Genomic DNA, 16,160 nt, shown 5'->3' with positions numbered 1-16,160 from the left:
TTATGAAAATATTAAATAAGGTAGGATATGGAGAAAAAGTTTAAAAAGTAGGTTTTCTTAAAATACATTTTATAATAAAATCTGTACCAAAGTATCAATCACTTGTTTATTTTTCGTTCAGAAGCATTTAGTTAAGTGGGTGCTTGTTTAAAATCTGTAAATCTTTTCTCCATATTTAGACCCTTAATAACTATCTATTTAATGAGAGAATGATGTGATGTCAGACCCATTTCCTGCAAAATATGCAGCTGTTTTCATGGCACTCTGAGCCTTATTAAAGTGATATTTTGAGAGTTATTTCATATCGCTATTCAATTACTATATAGTTTTAGAAGATACACTTTTGCTTTATCAGTATGTTGTTAATTTATTTTTATCATGACAATAGCAACATTAAAAAATATCTATCCCATTAGGATTTAACATCAAAGTCATAAACTTATAGTTACTCTTTTAATACGTGTATATAGATGCTCACCATCATTAAAATTTCAGTTCTTAAAATATCCCTGTTAATCTTGCATTTTGTTTTTTATGGGTGCTTCTTTCTCCCTTACTTCTGCCATATTTTCCCCAGGCCAAAGCTGAAGGAGGTCCGAACGTCTGATGTCCGAAACATCAGACAGAAGGACTCCGTCTGATGAGGAATCAGACAGAGTTGGTCTATCTGGACTGGATATTTTCCTACCCCGTACACATTCCCCAGGTGCACCGTGGGAGAGGAAAGGGAGGGTAAAGAGTCGTGGGGAGGAAGGGGACAGAGTTACAACTTCCACATGGCTCCCACTCTGCCGGGTTCCCTTGCTGGTTGAAGGGAGCTGTGTTCTGGCCTCATCTGTCTGGATGAGGAAGAGAGGAAGCTATCAGGCAATGTCCATTCTTCCCTCTTCCAGGGGAATCACTGGACATGGGACCCAACCCACCACCCCATCACTGCTGGTCTCTGGATCAAAAAGGAAGTGCCAGAGTCATTGGAGAAGGTATCTTGGTTTTAATCTGTACAAGATTGAGAGAAAAAGAAGGAAATGAACCAGGTATCGATGTTCTGCTATTGAATATGTTTGCCATTTCAGGGACTGTCATGACACTAAGTCCAAATTATGTTTTTGTTTTATAGGTAGTCAAGGATTACCAAGCTTTTTTTTTTTTTTTTTCACTACAACCAGTGAATATTGTGCAGTATGTTACCTAAGTGTCCCCCCAACCCATGCCCTCTCCAAAAGGAATTATACGCCATTCATTGTATTGCTAGGAATAAATTCAATTTCAAAACCTGCTCCTGTGTATACACTTCTTTGGTTTCCAGTCTCCCGATTCCCATGCATTCCTATAGTTAGCAATGTGTACTTAATGATTAATACAAAACAAGAATTGCATTTATGAAAAGGAAGAAAATATTTCATCTTCCATGTCTTCAAGTTCTACACAAAGAATATGCAGTGTATAGGGTTATATAATTTAGTTAGACCATGTTTAGGGCTGACTCTTGGGGAAATTATGAAGGGATGACACTTAGGTTTCAACATTCTCAGCTCCCACTTTCCAAATTCTTCATTGTGTCCTAGATCAAATATTATTATTTTTAATGACCGCACGTTGAAGCAGCCAAATGAAAGGATCTCTACTTGTGAAATGCATCAAACAGAAGGGGATATGATTAATTTGTTCTGAAATGACAGCCTGGAGGTAGGATTTGTAACAAAGAGTTATCCCTCAGCATTTGCCTCACACCATCCTAGAGGTAAGATCCCACATTTAAGCGAGTAAACAGATACTAGGGAGAAACACTGAAACAATTCTTTGGAAATGGAACCAGGCTAATAGGATGACGGGTGTTCATTTTTTCACTTCCAGCAGAGCTGGAGACAAAGACCCCTCCCATGTTGGTTCTGTTGGTCAAGACACCCAAAGTTATCTATTCACAGTCGCTGTCAAAAGTACATGAGAAGAAACTCTGCTCTTCTCCAAAAAAATTTTTCTTCTTATCCAGTAAGAACAGAAATCTTAGTTCAAGGTCTTCTATTAATATTCCAGAATAAGCAGGCAGAATTGTGAAAGGTTCTACAAACCTTTAAATTGCCATTAGCTAATCAGAAGCATTGTTCAGTGATCATTATCTTTTATTAAATGACCACTGAATCAGAATGTTCATACTGCTTTTCAATTAAAATGTAGAATAGCCAGAACGGACTCAGTAGCATACAGAGCAGCAGCAACACGACCCAAGGAAGCAGCCATTACCCAGAGGTAATTGACCACTTAAGAACTTAAGTTAACTTCTTGATGCAGCCAGTGATTTCTGCTAATGTCATTTCTAAAGGCTTTTCCTACAGAAAGAGCACTCGTATAAACAATATGCCCTGTAATAGGGTGTTCAGGATCAAAACTGCTCATGGTTTTTAGAATTCCATCAAAGCATGATCCTGTATTTTGCCTTGTCATTTGTTAGGGACTTGTGCAGTATCCTACAGGGACCAAATGAAGAAATGTGACACCAAAATAAAAGTGACATAGATATGATCAGTCAAGGATTTTATTGTGAATTAAAATGTATTTACACACAGGCTCACAAACAGACAAGCACAACTCTGAAAGATCAAAGCAACTGATGGCAAAATGAAAAATTCAGCCCACCAAAGCAACGAAGGCAAACAGGACAGTAGATACTATTTGACTCTTTCTTTTTCTCTCACGTAATTAACAATTTCCATGAAAAGTAGAAAGAGCCTAAAGACTAAGATAAGATGGACTAGTTAAGGAAGAGTTAAGTTTTCCATAAGAAAGAGAAACACAGCTAAATACTACATCACAAATTACCATTTTTATGTCACTACCCCACCATGACTTTAGCACTAAGCCTGCTGCATCTTCACACTCTCATTAGGATATAATGCATATTCATGGTCCTGATTATATAGCCACTTTCTTGACTTGTTTTAATTGTGCATAAAGACACTGTGACAGGAGACCTGACCTTTTCAAGATCATTTTCTCTCCATTGCTTTTCACAAAGCTATTAACTTGTCTCCTTCCCAAAGATTGCAATAATTTATTTCCCATTAATAAAAAATTCCTGGTGCCATGCAAATTAAAATTTATTCAGCAAATAGAATTCTTTGGATTATTTTCTAATGGCTTTAAATACTTCCAGCTTAGGAAGAAAAATAATATTAATGGGTACAGGCTGAGTGGATAATTGCATACATTGGAGAAAAATGAATATACAGCCAATGCTGTAGCTTACCTCGCATCAATTACCCAGAAGAGTTGCTTTACTTCTTTTTTCAAAAAAATATATTAAATAATTTATTTCAGGGGGTATCATTATGGTCTTGAAATGATCCCTATTATATGAAAAGCTCAGCAACTTCCATGTATAAACAACACATGTTGGTATAAGAAAATGAGACCAAGTTAAAAAAAGGGTGTAGGTGTAAGCGACATTATTTAAGGGGTCACTTAGCTAAAGTGGCAATGAGTTACAATATAACATGAGCAGAGAATAAATGAAATGCAAGGAATTAGATTTCTTTTCTTACTAAATGGCACCTGTCTTTCTCTTTGTAATCAGTACTCTAGGAGAGAACCAAATTTCCAGAGGATGTTGCTTTGGAACTTCATTATTCTGACAGAAGTTAAGAATATCTTCTCCATGCCATGTGCTTTTTTTCCTTTTCTTTGCATTTTATGTTAATTGATGAAACTCTGGTGTTAAAATGTTTATGTACAAAAATGTTGTAGACCCAAAGCTCTGTGGGTAGTGCATTATAATTACTGTCAACCTATTTACTCCATATAAAAATAATACCAGTGCCTAAAGGTTGACATTTTAACTTTGAGCCATCATAAACATAACTCTTTCTGGTTCTTGACATAGTAATTGCATTGGACAGGAGGGATTAGAACACCCGAGAGAACTTTGTGGGTTTGAAATTTTCCAATGGAAACAAAGCTCTTTGAGTGTTTTCTTCATAGTCTAGGAAATTAGAAAAGGAAGGAGTGGGTGGACAATCTAGTTAACCTGCCAAATGGGGCAATTTTTCCCCTTAAATAGAAGACTTCATTGTCTGTTTCAATCTAATTTTAAAGACTTCTTTTCCTGTCGTCTCTCATAATCCAAAAGGGAACAAAAATCGGAGAAAGAACTGCTATTTTGATGTTATATAGTATACAGTGAGATTTTTACACACATTATTTCACTGAACCTTCAGATGATTTTTTTGAGCCAGGTAGGGTAATTTTTTATACCTTGTTTTACAGAAAAGGAAACTGAAGGCCCATAGAAATGAAACTATGCACTCGAAGTTATAGACTAATAAATCAAGAAGCCAGGACTCAACCCAAGATTCTGTGGCTCTTTCTAAGCGCTTACCGATCTGCTCAAATTAGCTAGACTTATCAACCTCTGTAGTAGTGGTTGTCAATTGGGGTCAATATTGCCCTCCAGGAAACATTAACAATGTCTGAAAATGTTTTCAGTTGTCACAACTTATGTGTGTGTGTTGGAGGGTACTGTTGGCAGCTAGTGGATTGGGGTCAAGGTAAACACCTTACAATGCACAGAACAGTCTTCCGCAGGTTGGAATTATACGGCTCAAAATGTAATGGTACCGTTGTTAAGAAATTCTGGTCTATTAACCTACGATTAAAAAAATAAAACAGAAGTAAACAACTTTATAGATACTTGAATTTTTAGTTTGAAAGCATTGAGATGTCGTTCTACAACAATGGAAAGAAAAATAAGAGAAAACCAAAACCAAACAGAACCAGGAAGTAAAGTAAAAGCAGTCCTCAAGGGATGGCAACAATTAAAATAATTAAATAATTATTAAATGATTAATTATTTAATGAAATGATTAAGTGATTAATCATTTGATTTAAGTAATTAAAATAAAATAGTAAAAAGAGAACATTTAAATTAAGGATGGAGGAAGGTCCTAGAAGGACACGGTAGTTGAGAAAACTCTGAAATTCATCCAGAAATAAAGAAAAGATGATGTGGATCTCGGGATGTCTAGAAAAGGACACTGTCCTGAGAATACCAATACTTGATATTTGCCAGGAGATGTCCTGAAACAGGGGGTACTATTAGACAAGTCAATCAGAGAAATGCACAGAAGGAGAGGAGAGAAACCCTAGGAAGTGCTCTAATGCAGGGACAGAATCAGTGTTTAAAGTGTGAAAAGCTTGACAAAGAAGTGAAAGAAAGAAGTTCACTGGACTATCAATAAAGGTAAGGGTGGAAAATCAAAATAGGCCTTTATTACTTGTTTGTTTATTTTTAATTTTTAAATTTTTTAAATTTTTTGGTCATGTGATGTTAGTCACCATGCAGTACATCATTAGTTTTTGATGTAGTGTTCCAAGATTCATTGTTAAAATAGGACTTTAAATAAGAGTTTAAACTCAGCACAGAGCATTCTTTCTGTGGGAATTCATCTTCCTTGTTCTGAAATCTTCTTATACTATGTATTGTAATCAACTTAGTAGGAGGAGTATATTTTACCCTGTTCAGTCATTTTAATAAAATGAAGCATTACAGAATATTCTGGTGTTTTGTGAAATTTAAGGCAGTCCTGGGATTTCCAACCTTACTAGGAAATTAAAATTAACAAGACTCAATGAAATTATGATGTGTGTGTGTGCGTGCATGTGTATGTGTGTGTATATGTGTTTTAAACAAGACACATCAGCTTCGTTGAAAATAGATTCTCAACAGTGTATAGCTCTTTTGGGTTCCTGGACCCAATTGCAACCTGTGGGGAGGGGGCTTCCCCACACTAACAAGCAATTCTTCGTCACCAGCAGGAAGATAGCATCACTACACTGCTCGAAGATAGCAGCGGACTCCACCGGTCTTACAAGACTGGCCCCCACCAGCCCCGTTTCAGATGCCAATCGCAAGCCCAGGCTGTTGCTTGTGCTTCTGACCAACTGGCTATAAACTGGAGGTTCCGACAACCCTCCGACTCATCAGGCCAGTCTCAAGTCTAAGCGTCCAAGTTGTTACCTGCAGGTCTGACCCACTGGCTATATGTCAGCAGCATAATCACAACCTCCTCCTCGGGTTCGATTCATTTGCTAGAGAAGCTCACAGAATTCAGAGAAACATTTTACTTCCTGGAGCGCTGGTTTATTAAAAAAGACTATAACCCAGGAACAGCCAGATGAAAGAGATGCGTAGGGCCCTTCACAGAGCTTCCACGCCCGGTCCAGGTGCACCATTTTCCCAGTACCTCCACGCGCTCACTGACCCAAAAACCCTCTGAACCCTGTCCTTTTGGGGGGTTTTATGGAGGATTCATTAAATAGATACAATTGATTAAATCATTGGCCAATGGTGCTTGAACTCAATCTCCAGCCCCTTCCCTTTTCCAAGAGGTTAGGAGGTGGGACTGGAAGTTCTAACCCTCGAATCACAAGCCAGACTGGCCTGACAACTAGGCTTCACTCTTTGGTGCTTTCCAAATCAGGGCGGGGCGGGGGGACCAAATGTATATTTCTCGTAAATCACAATATCACAACAGCCTCAGATAAACCTTTTTGTCTCTTAGCAGTCTTGTTGAAAACTATGAGAAAAGACTGATGAAAGATGAGTAGTTTAGGAGTCAGACACCCTGAGAAGAGGATATGAAGCCCATCTCTAGCTCTTTTTTTTTTTTTATTAAAATTTTTATTTATTTTCAGCGTAACAGTATTCATTGTTTTTTCACCACACCCAGTGCTCCATGCAATCTGTGCCCTCCCTAATACCCACCACCTGGTTCCCCCAACCATCTCTAGCTCTTACTGGCTCATATAGTGCAAAAATTCCCAAACTTGGCAAACATCGGTTTCTTATTTGTGTGGTATTAAACGTATTTCACAACTAGTGTATAATGGCTCCTGATGAAACAGAATGGGTGTACTGACCGTTCAGAATGGACACTGGCTATAAACAGCCAAGATGACCACACAGGGCACAGAGGGTCATCCCAGCCTTGCTCACAGAATGGCATAATTTTGTTTATTTATTTATTCATTTATTTATTACACATGTACCAGGATCTAGATGCACGCCATATTGGGCCCTGGGAATATAGAAATGGGAAACATAATTTCATGCCTTTGAAAGACTTAAACTCTAGCAAGACAAATAAACATGTAAATAATACCATTGCATAAGTGTCAAGGATTATTAATATTGAGCTGTGTTCAGTTATCTTGTACTTTGAGGTTCCACCCACTAGCAAGTCTCTGGCTTTAACCTTTCCTTGGGGTTAATGTCTTGGTCCTTCACTTCAGCCATCTGCTGGGCATCTCTGGCTCCATGCAGATATCTCAAACAAAATAACATTCAAGATCAAATTGACCATTTTCTGTGCCAAACAATTTTCTCTACCTCGTATTTCAGAATGATGCTATTATTTGCCTTTGTTGCCAGGCCTCAAAACTGTGAAGTCATCATGGAGAATTTCCTTTCATTCAGGGCCCATATCTAATTCCCAAACAGTCCTGTGGACACGTCCTGATCCCATTTTCCCTCATTCCTTTCCCAGGCTCAGACTAATTCAAAACTTAGTACCTCCTACATGGCTTCCTTTCTAGGCTCTCTGCTTTTGCTCCTACTATGTACACCCCCAATTCCTAACCACTTTTTCCTACTACCAATGACTGAATTCTGTGTACTCTTTAAGACCTGTCACATCCCCGTGTGCTGTTTTTTGTGGATTATTACTTTCTGAAATGAATTCGTTCATGTATTTTCTTACATGGTCATGTCTTCTTGTCCTCCCCCGCCCCAATCCCACCATGACTATTAGCGACATGACAGCAACGACTGGGCTCAGAACAGACGTGAAGTATGGAGAGGGTGGTTGGGTTATGGACATTGGGGAGGGTATATGCGATGGTGAGTTCTGTGACATGTGTACAGACCTGTACCCGTGGGGCAAATAATACATTATATGTTAATTAAAAAAAAAAAAAAGAATAGACGCATAGTAAATATGTGTCGAATGAAAGAAAAGCCCAGCTCTGGATTCTCACAGGGTCCTGCCTCTAGCGTCTTGCCAGTCATTGCTTTTAAGAACAACCGAGAGCCATGCTCAAAAGTCAATAGCACAAGTAGTTCTCCGCATAAGTAAAAGTTCTGTTGTGTCATCACGATTTTTTTTCTACCCGTACCTACCTATACCACCTCAACATAGCTGCTAAAACAAAACTGTGTGACTTTGAAAATTGTGTGGCTTCAACATTAAAAAGAAACTTTAGCTTTAGTCCATTAGAACAACCTACCAAAACCTCATTTTCTTCTGCACCTAGATGAAAGTAAATTAAAGAACGTAGATTAAAACAAAAGTATGTAAACCCTGCTGTTTCTTATTTGCTGTGTTAATCAAGGCTGCGGGAAGAAGTTTCTGCCTCCATTAGCCTATGTTTTCATTTTCTGTTTCTCTCTCCTTCCTCTCTGTTCCTGTATTCTATGCCACCCATCTGAGCCTTTGATACCTTTCCAGGATGAAAATGGATCTTATTCAAACATAAACTATTCAAAACACTTGTGTTCATTGTAGTACAGTAACAGAGAATCATTGCAAGTCAGGGAGTAAACTGTTTTATTTTTATTAACTTTTTTCCCTGACTGAAAAAAAAATACATGTTTATTTTTAGCAAACCTGAAGACTACAAACAAGGGACCACTTTAGACGGTACACCTAAAATGCAGATTCGTGGTGCTGACAAGGACTGGTTCGGCAGTACCCTAATGATTGATTTCCAAATAAATCGAACATGACTTGATGCTGAGAAGTTCAGAGGAAAGGGAACCCTGACCTGTGCTATCCAGGAAAAGATACCCCTGCCCTCACAAATCTTAATTTACCTACTCTTAAATCACATTTCAAAAGAATTCCCTATTTGTCTCCCTTTCTTACTTCTCACTTTCCCATAGCTTTTGACTCATTGAAAAAATTTCTAGTAGTGTTAAACCAAATGCTCCTTATCACGGAAACCGAGATGCGAGATGCTGCTGTGACTTACAGAGCTGTCTGGGAAATTTATTTCAGCAAAGGCAGAGCAACCATGGACCATTTTTGCTGAAAGTGATTTTGCAATCATTATTCAGGAGATAGTCATGGAATTTTTTTTTTTTTTTTTCCCAGCAAGGCTCTTATGGTGCTCTAATTTATGTGGCCATTTAAAAGTATTGATCATTGCCTAGTGGCACTGGAGATACGCCTCCTGAAATCAGGACTGAGTTATGGATTAGTTAGCTGAAAATTTATGCTGTGGATGCATATCTGCTTAATTAAATAGAAGTCATATCCTCTTAAGTGAGACACTCTTTAAAATGCCTATGAAAACAAGAGTACAAAGCAAAGATGTCTGTTTATGTGGAGGAAAGGCAACTTATGATAAGACGGTGGCGGTCGGTCAGCTTCAAGCACAGAAACCCCATGTCATCTGATGCCCCCAGCTGAGTCACTGTTGTTTGAGCTCCCTTTTTACCTCTGGTAGGAATTGTCTTAGCATTTCCTCATGTACCTGAATAACGAGGTTGTTGCACCTGTGAAATAATCATCATACAACCCACCACCACCCATGGGAGGCTCGGCACGGCAGATGTTCCAGCTCGTCATCTACTGGTGGGCCGTCTTTCTCCTCAGACCGTGGCCCGCTTCTCTTCAGTGTGAACAAGCTGTTTAAACAAATGGAGACTAACTAGGCAAACGGCGTAACATTCAACTGCACTGTCCTCAAACCAACACTGAATTCAAATATCCTCGTCTCCAATTTCGTTTAAGAAAGAGTGATATGGAAGTTTCTCTTCAGTTCCCATGAAAACTTTCTGCGCACAAATGCGTGTGTGTATTGGACTGTTTTTGAACTCCAGAACATGAAAAACACCATTGTAAACTTAATTTTCACATGTACACATGTAGAGAATAGTGATGTCTTATGTTCACAGTGAGGGCTTTAGTCCTTTTAAAGTAACTGCAATAAATGCGTGCAGTAGAGTCTATTTGAATGTGAACCCATTCTGAATTTCTGAAAATTGACTTGTAATAATAATAATAATACTTCTGTGATAGCTCTGGGGCTTAAGTATCTGGATTAGCTCCCTCATCCTCCATTACACATTACAGCCTTCTAGTTGGGGGGTTAGAAAGTTGAAAACTACATTTCTTATGCTGCCTCACAATTATCGGTCCAGTTGCAAATCATCTTCTGCCCCTTACGTTCAGTAAGAGATGTGGGAGGTAGACTTGAGGGGATGACCCCCTTCTGATGCCTCCAAGCCAGTGTTTCTCTGAGTGTGGTTTCTGGACCAGCAGCAGTACTAGAACTGGGGAACTTAGTAGAAATACAAATTCTTGAGCCCACTTTTAACCTACTGAATCACAGGTGGTTGAGGTGGGTTCAGCAGTCTGTGTTTTCATACACCTTTCATTTGATTCTGAAGCACACTCAAGTTTGAGAATCACGAACTGGCTCCTGGCCGCTGATTAACAAGATCATGGACACAAGAGGCTTCCTTGAACAGCACTTCATTCTCCAGTTTCCTGGCTGTTGAGATGCTGTTGTGGGGGCAATGACATCTTGAGATTGACCTTCTTGATGTCCCAGTTGAAAAGATGGGTGTCTCTCCTCTGGTTTTGCTGGATGTGAGATGGTTATGCCCCTTGCATTGATGTCTTATGTTCAGCACAGTTCTAGAGGCAGACTCCCAAATAGGAGTTGCCTTAGTAGATTGCCTGGATTATTCTGGAACTCATTTGAGAAAGACTTGCTCCTTCTGTCCTTCCTATAATCTCATGAGCATCTGCCTATATTCAACACTTTCTGCTTTAAATATATAGAGCAGGATCTATTTCTTACACTAAACCATGACTGAGACATTCTCAGAGGCAGTGTTGAAACATGACCCCAAATTCTTTGAACCTCTTCTCACTGACAGGTGGGTATCTGTGCCCTTCCCTTAAATTTGGGCTCTATAACTGCTTGACCAATAGCATACAGTAGAAGTGATCAGGTTAAGAAATTGGCAACCTCTACTCCCTGTCTCCAGGAACACTTGCTTTTAGGGCCCAGACACTAGTCTGTGAGGAAGCCAAAAAATAGCCAGCAACCAACTGACAGACCATATAAGGGAGCCATTTTGGATGTGGCTTCTTTACCCCCAGGCAAGCTGCCCCAGCTTGGGGCACAAACACCAGAGATGAGTCTTTCCTGCTGAGCTCTGCCCAAATAGTAGACTCATGAACTAAAATGGAAAAAAAAAATCGTTCCGTTTATAACAAAAGTTATCTTTCCTAAAGAAGTCTGATAGTCTTTAATTTGTCTAATTCCAGGATTTTGTAATGTGCATTACATTTAAGTAAGGTGAAACTAACTAACTGTGAACAATTGGTTCCTCTTCTTCAGATAAAGACATCAGAAGACCCTGCTGTTGTTTTAAGCCACTGGTTTTGCCATGATCTGTTATGCAGCAATAGATATCTAGAACAGTCTCTAAGCCAGAATATTTGTAGAATCAGAAAAAAGATGTCAAATCTAGGCCCAAGTGTTGTCATAGTTTGCGTTTCCCTAAAACAGACCCAGGTGTGAGATAGTTGGGGTACGATGTGAAGACCAGGATGGGAGGGAATTTTGAATTTGAAGACATGAGGCTCTCCTGAGGATTTCACATCACATCACAGAGCTAATACAATATTTTCTCTGTTTAAGTTTGGTGATGTAGGGCACCTGGGTGGCTCAGTGGGTTGAGCCTCTGCCTTCGGCTCGGGTCATGATCCGGGGGTCCTGGGATCGAGTCCTGCATCAGGCTCTCTGCTCAGCAGGGAGCCTGCTTCCTCCTCTCTCTCTGCCTGCCTCTCTGCCTACTTGTGATCTCTCTCTGTCAAATAAATAAATAAATAAATAAATAAATAAATAAAATTTTAAAAAAAAGTTTGGTGATGTAAAATAGGTTTTCTGCTTGGAGGCATCTATGTAAAAGAAAGAACTTATGATTATATATAATATATGTTTATACATATTATGTTTCAATTTATTTTAAGTGTGAATGTATATTACAAAGCACTGGAATTACGGACAATAAAAGGCAAATCAAGGAATGTCACCTTATCCGCCAACACGATGTTTGCTACATATATATATATATATATATATATATATATATATATATATATTTGCTATAACCACACTTTTCAGCCGTAATGTCCTACACTGTCACATTTCCCTATGTAGGGCCTGATGTCTTACTAGATTCTTCTTTATAGACAAATATATCACATATTTTCATGCAGGGATGGTTATTCTCTTTTTTAGAAGAAGTGGAAGTGCAGTATAGTTAGGTAACTCTCACAACATCATCTATTCAATTAGTGAGTGAGTTAGGCACCCTCCTCACATCCCAAGTAACATTCCATCATACAGAACACAGTGAGGTAGAGACTTGACCATTCTTACTGAAACTGTAGATTTTCTTAGGGTGATCAGGTAAAGTAGAAAATTCAGGATTACATTAACTAAAAAAAATTATTTATATTTATAAAGTATTATCATTTTAAATAGTTCACACGTATTTTATTTGATCTTCACAAAAACTTTATGAGATGGATAGGGCAGAGATTGGGCTTCATGTAACTTTTTTTTTTTTTGTAGTCTAGAATAATAAGACTCAGAGTGTATAAGTGATTTGTCCAAATCAATGTTTGACCTGTGTCATCTATTCTGATTAGGAACATGGAGCAAATTTCCTGGGTAATTTCTAATTTTCCACCATCAAGGCATAACAAATAGGTCATTTTAGAATGCTTTGTTAACAATTCATTGTTCTGTGTTTTAATGACCTTTTCCTTTGAAACTTTTTGCTTAATTCACTGAAGTCAAGGATGAAGTATAATGGCAATTTGGAACTCTTAATTTCTATAATTTTTTTAAAAAAAATCCAGGAACCTTAGAATTTTAGATTTGGAAAAGACTTTCAAGAAAATTTTTGAAAATCTTCCTTGTTACAAATGAAGAAATTAAGTCTCTGAGAAGTGAAGTGACATTTCAATGGTCATGGCTAGTTTGTGTCAAGTTGGGTCTAGGACCCACACTTTCTGACTGTTCACCTCAAGACGGTAGGTACCTGCCCAGTGCTGTGTCCTTAACTGCTGTGTGTCATACACCTGTCACAGTGTGGGGGTCTGTGATGTTTACTGAATAAATACACAGTGTCAGAACTGAATTTGTTTCTATCATAAGCCACTTGAAGGCAAGGATTAGGTTTTATTTACTTTGTTATTTCCTACAACGCCTAAGACCTATTTTAAGTTCAAATCAAATACCCAAGAAGATGGGTGGAATCTGGTTTGGAAACAAGGATGATGGCATGAGATGTATAGTATACAATAGTAAGCCATTATTCTCTCTTTCTTCCCTCAAGAAATTTATCTTTTAATGTTATGTTCTCTCCCCAAGCACTTGCAGTTGTCACAAAATAGTAGCAATGAATGTTTGTATGTCTCCTGCCCAAGTCCTCTGGCACACATGTTCTTACTGATTCTATTGCAATAACGTGAAGGTTTATATGTGAAGGGAGCACATTTTGGAGAGGTCCACGGATTTGTTCAAAACTACACAAGGAATATATTTAAAGCAGGGGTTTGGAAATTGGGCTTTCCGTCCTAGAAGTCATGCTTTTTTCAGGTCCTGTCTTGATCCAAGGGACCACCTAGAAGATCATCCAATAAGGACAAGGGACAGAGAAACAAGAAGTCACTTTGAAAAATAGTTTTGCCAAACATATTCCGTAACCTTAGGTGATCTTTGATGTTCCTAATTTGTTCACGGACGAACATCTCTTCAGACAATCCCAGGAGGAACAAAAACAAGTGTGGAATAAACAGACAATTTCCCCCTTTTTATGTAGTAAATATCATAAATATCACCCTTTGTCTCTAAACACTCCAGTGCAAGATGGAAAATCCTCAGTCCCCTGAAGTGCCTAGACATTTCAAACTATTATCAAACACAGATATTCAATTCAATTTGAAACAGGAAATAATATTTTATGTGGGCATTCGATTTCAGCCAGATACTTTTTTTAACAAAATAAAAACCTGAGAATACTAGTTCACAGTTTGTGTTGCAAGAATATTGCTTTCAGTTCTTCCAGAGGATAAATAGGTACACGCCCGCATTCCATCTCCTCTGCTGTTATCACTTTATTTGCAGTATGTAATAAAACCCAAGGAGACATCTCTTTTGTTCACAGTGTGACTCTGCAAAAGATAGAACGTATCTGTTGGCCAGTCTGATATTCCAATGGAGAAGGGCTGTCATTAAAATCTTGCATACTATCAAGTGGGAAAGCAGACTTATATTGCAATTACTTTCCTATTAGCTGCTGCCCATTGCTCCTGACAGGTATAAATTAGATCTCGCTAGGTTGCCTACAGATTAATGAGTTCCAGAATTGGCATTCAATTGTTTGGGAGTGAAAGGCAGAAAAGGGAGGTAGATGCCAAATCTTTATACACCTGTGATTAGAGGATATTTTCTTTCATTGCATATTTTCCTTCCTTCCTCGGCATCGCTTGGGTGATAACTGACACTTCTAGCCGAGGATTCCTTTCCGCGCAGCAGAAACTTGCAGCTGAGGCGAGGCCAGAATTAATAATTTGCGTGAGCAAACACACAGCTGCTGTTTGTGGAGAGAGATTCTATTAACGAACAGTGAATTCTCATAATTAGCCGAGCGGTTTCTGCAGCTGCCCGCCTGACCCCCAGACTACACAAATTGTGGGTGGTGTTCGGCCTCGAAATCAATCTTACCTAATTACTATAAGCATGTTCTTCCAGTCCTAATGACTGCAAAAAAATTAGACATTTCTTACTCATTCAAATGCTCTTCTTATTAGATTTCCCTTTGTACCTAAATTTATATTTGTCTATTAGCATTTCTAAGAGTGTACAGGTGTAGTTACAAATCAGACGCAGAGAAGTCGAATTCGTGTTCCTGCAAGCATGTCCCCGCAAACGTTGGCTCTACAAACGGGAGCGAGATCTGCACTCGCTGAAAGCATCAGTTCCCAGACAGCGTGTAGACGACACTCTGTGGGTTGGTAGTCACTCAAAGCCCTGCTCCCCCTCTGTGCCTAGGCCCCCTTTCAGTCATCTGCCACTGCTCTCGCCCCCAGCCCGACTCCCAAAACTCTATTCAATTAAAATACAGGAAACTGTGCGTGCCACCCAAGCCCTGATCTCATGGGAGCGGGGTTTCTGTTTGCTGTTCTGCCACCCTGGACTCAAACCGACTTTTCTGACATTGAGTTGCTTTCCAAGGCCGTGGCCAAAGATTCCCTGCTCTGTCTTGCCCACCCACATTGTAGCAATTTAGTCTAGTACTCGTTTGCATTTTTCTCCACAGACGCAGACTTTGAACAAAGTCTGTTGTCCACAATAATGGCGCCAAGAGTGAGGGGTTTGCTGTTACAATGGGGGCACGTGCCCGTAGCCCGGGTACATTTCAGTTACACTAATTTTCCCTGAACTTTCAGAAATGTAACAGTGCTATTTTGACGTAAGGAGATTATACCCAGGCAGTCTAGGGCAGTTTGAGTCATATCTCTCAATTTGCACTTAGAAAATGGGGTTTGAGTTTTTTTCCTCCAAGAACAATATCATCCAGGTCTGAGATTAATGAGACTAGTGGTCATCTACCAAATCATTCAGTATTGATTTAGTCGTTTTTTTTTTCCTTCCCCTCCCTCCTTTCCTTCCTTCCTTCTTTACCTCTTTTCTTCCCTTTTTTCCTTCCTTCCATCTTTCTTTCCTCCCTTTTCCCCTTCCTTCCTTCCTTTCTTCATTAAATGCCTATTAATTGCCAAATATTGTGTTAGGTAAGAGGTATACAATGGGCAGAATCAATAAAATCCCTCACCTTATGGTGCTTTTACTCAAGAGGAGGAGACAGACAGTGAACAAGTAAACACATGCTACATATATAATTACCAGTTGCAAGAGACCTAGCGTTATTTGAAGTGCATGGTTTTAGAATCAGACTCTGTGAGTTCGAATTGTGACTCTAAAACTTATTTGTTGTTTGGTTGTGAACAAGTTATTAAACCTTTCATTCCTCAATTTCTTCATTTTTAACATAATAAAAGTAGGTATACTCTTCTGGC

Source organism: Martes martes (assembly GCF_963455335.1).
Source record: "Martes martes genome assembly, chromosome: 4".
In the NCBI taxonomy this organism is placed as follows: Eukaryota; Metazoa; Chordata; class Mammalia; order Carnivora; family Mustelidae; genus Martes; species Martes martes.
This window is presented reverse-complemented; position numbering follows the sequence as displayed.